The following is a 3,438-nucleotide window of genomic DNA, read 5'->3' on the forward strand; positions in this document are numbered from 1 at the left end:
TTTTTCTACCTAACCACTTGTAGTGACAGAAATCAGTCAAAAACAGGATAACTTCAAAAATGTTTTGAGTCATAACGGGAATATATGAGGACCCCATATAAACTGCATGATTGTTCAACGAGAGAGAAATTTTTCCTGTGGATTGTTGGCATATGCATTCCACAAAAACGTGTGAATGGGGCAAATTTCTGTGCAGGGGCGAAAACTGACACTTTCCCAGATTGTATCACAATGGGACTGCTGTCGTTTTCTAACCTATTCCTTCTTGTTCAAAAAACGTAAAACTCAGTACTTTAAAAAACTGCACATTCATTAGTGGGACGTTCTCGCGGGATAGTTGGATCATGGTTCTAGAAATGTGAAAATTGTGACAAACACGAGGACAAAGGCAACAACGACCCACAAACTGCGCACGTGATGTTTTGTGCGTTCTTGGTTGCCTATGTCCTCGTATTTTGCGCAGTTTTATACTTTCGGCACATTCATAAGGACTTTTTTCAAGAAAGAAGGTTTCAGGGGTCCTTCTGTTGTTTTAACCTTGCTCTGTTGTACATATTTGGGCTGAATACTAATATTTAGTTCTGCCTGCCTGCCTGCTTGTCGTCTGTCGTCTGTCGTCTGTCGTCTGTCGGCAGTCGTCTGTCGTCTGTCGTCTGTCGTCTGTCGTCTGTTGTCTGTCGTCTGTCGTCTGTCTGTCTGTCTGTCTGTCTGTCTCTGTCTGTCTGTCTGTTGCTGCAAGGAAGAAAGAAAGGAAGTGGACAGGCCTGCCCACTGGCTCAAGCCGAGCCACAATCGCTACCACGTGCAGATAGAAGTCGACAGGATAGCAAAGACGCGCTAAAGACAAGGCCGATCCCGCCAGCGGGCCAACCAGTGGCGGGAGTGAAGCATCCTTCAAACTCTCCGCCACCTTTCCAAAGATAAGTACAACTTCCAACCTACCTAGATGCAACCGCCAAGGCCGAGATCAAATCCTGCGACTTCGTGTGCAGTGATAGAGTGCTCTTACCAGCCGCGGCTGAAAAAATGGTATGTTTTCACACCCGTTACAAACAACAGCAAGCTTACAAAGGCAAGAGCAAATATCTTATTTTTTCTATGGCTTGTTTAGCAGGTTTCCTCACCCCTTTACTTTACTGAGCGCTTTGACTTTACATAGTGACTTTATTTTCGTGCAACTGTCTTTTCTCCTTCATCTTTTTCTCCCCTCACCCCTTTCCCCCCCGTGCAGTCTAGCAAAGCAGCTATTCGTCTGGTTAACATCCCTGCCTTTCCTCCTCCTCTCCTCCTCACCACTTCATCACATTATGCCATATAGTGCATTAAGAAAAGCCAATAACACGTGGCTGATTCATGATATGCCAGTTGGCCACACCATTGAAGAGTCTAAACATGAACTGGCTTGCATTGGAGTAAAAAGGTAGCAGACTCCACTCTAGCGTACTGAGTTTTAGGGGCAGGTGTGCTATCCCAGTTTCGATGTAGATTTCGATCACAAAATGCACGAAATGCTGACTCTTGGCAATTGGGTGTATTCCCACAGCTAAGCATAGTAACCTCATGCAGTTACCAAAGGTAGGCGGCTTTTAAATATGGAGCCGGAGGCTTTGAGGTTAGTATATACAGGATATTGAGACCTGTGTTCAAATCTTCGTAAGTGCTGGAACTTCGCATGTTTTGAAGAGGGAATTTGTTTCAGTTTCGAATCACGAGTAGTCTGTATTTTTAGTAGAATAAAAAAACATACCAGCATCTGATCTGCATCACAAAGAAATATGCCGGGCAGAATCGTCACAATGTCTAATCTCGTTTCTATGTGCTCCCGATTTCCTTACTTTGCTTAAATTCCTCGACAGCGCAAGTGCCGAGATTTAGCAGTCAAGCAGAAGCAACAATTGGAAACAAAGTATTTCGAGTCATTGCGGTCCATCACATTCCAGTTCTTTTTGTTCTCAATGAAAGAGAATGCGTAGCAATATAGGTAGACTGAAATCTATGGAATACTTTCCATGAGAACGCGTTCAAGAGAAACGTGAGTGCCCGACTGTAATAGCTCCCTCTACCCGGCCGGCTCTCTGGTTCCTCCTTTCATATTCTGAATCTTATCAGGCCAGTGACTTAGCGTTTGGAATATAAAGGTTCCAGTACATTAATACATCATGTGCAGATTTTTCACATTATAAAGTTTCCTCCAGACTGTTGCGTGACCGTTCGCTTTCCGACAATTGTTAATGATTTTGTCCGTCTCTTACTGAAGATGTTGAAACCAAAGTCCTAACATTGTTTGTGCGCCTCAATTACCATGTTTTGAGTCATAACGGGAATATATGAGGACGCCATATAAACTGCATGATTGTTCAACGAGAGAGAAATTTTTTCTGTGGATTGTTGGCATATGCATTCCACAAAAACGTGTGAATGGGGCAAATTGCTGTCCAGGGGCGAAAACTGACACTTTCCCAGACTCTATCACAATGGGACTGCTGTCGTTTTCTAACCTATTCCTTCTTGTTCAAAAAACGTAAAACTCAGTACTTTAAAAAACTGCACATTCATTAGTGGGACGTTCTCGCGGGATAGTTGGATCATGGTTCTAGAAATGTTAAAAATGTGCCAAAGACGAGGACAAAGGCAACAAAGACCCACAAACTGCGCACGTGATGTTTTGTGCGTTCTTGGTTGCCTATGTCCTCGTATTTTGCGCAGTTTTAATCTTTCGGCACATTCATAAGGACTTTTTTCAAGAAAGAAGGTTTCAGGGGTCCTTGTGCTTGTTTTAACCTTGCTCTGTTGTACATATTTGGGCTGAATACTAATATTTAGTTCTGCCTGCCTGCCTGCCTGCCTGCCTGTCGTCTGTCGTCTGCCGTCTGTCGTCTGTCGTCAGTCGTCAGTCGTCTGTCGTCTGTCGTCTGTCGGCAGTCGTCTGTCGTCTGTCGTCTGTCGTCTGTCGTCAGTCGTCTGTCTGTCTGTCGTCTGTCTGTCTGTCTGACTGTCTGTCTGTTGCTGCAAGGATGAAAGAAAGGAAAGAGGACAGGCCTGCCCACTGGCTCAAGCGGAGCCACAATCGCTACCATGTGCAGATAGAAGTCGACAGGATAGCAAAGACGCGCTAAAGACAAGGCCGATCCCGGAGGTAGTGCAATACCGGGCCAACCGGTGGTGGGAGTGAAGCATCCTTCAAACTCTCCGCCACCTTTCCAAAAATAAGTCCAACTTCCAACCAACCTAGATGCAACCGCCAAGGCCGATATCAAATCCTGCGACTTCGTGTGCAGTGACAGAGTGCTCTTACCAGCCGCGGGTGAAAAAATTGTGTTTCCACGCCCGTTACAAACAACAGCAAGCTTACAAAGGCAAGAGCAAATATCTTTTTTTTTCTATGGCTTGTTTAGCAGGATTCCTCAACACTTTACTTTACTGAGCGCTTTGACTTTA

The sequence above is a fragment of the Amblyomma americanum genome, chromosome 2, assembly GCF_052857255.1.
Source record: "Amblyomma americanum isolate KBUSLIRL-KWMA chromosome 2, ASM5285725v1, whole genome shotgun sequence".
In the NCBI taxonomy this organism is placed as follows: Eukaryota; Metazoa; Arthropoda; class Arachnida; order Ixodida; family Ixodidae; genus Amblyomma; species Amblyomma americanum.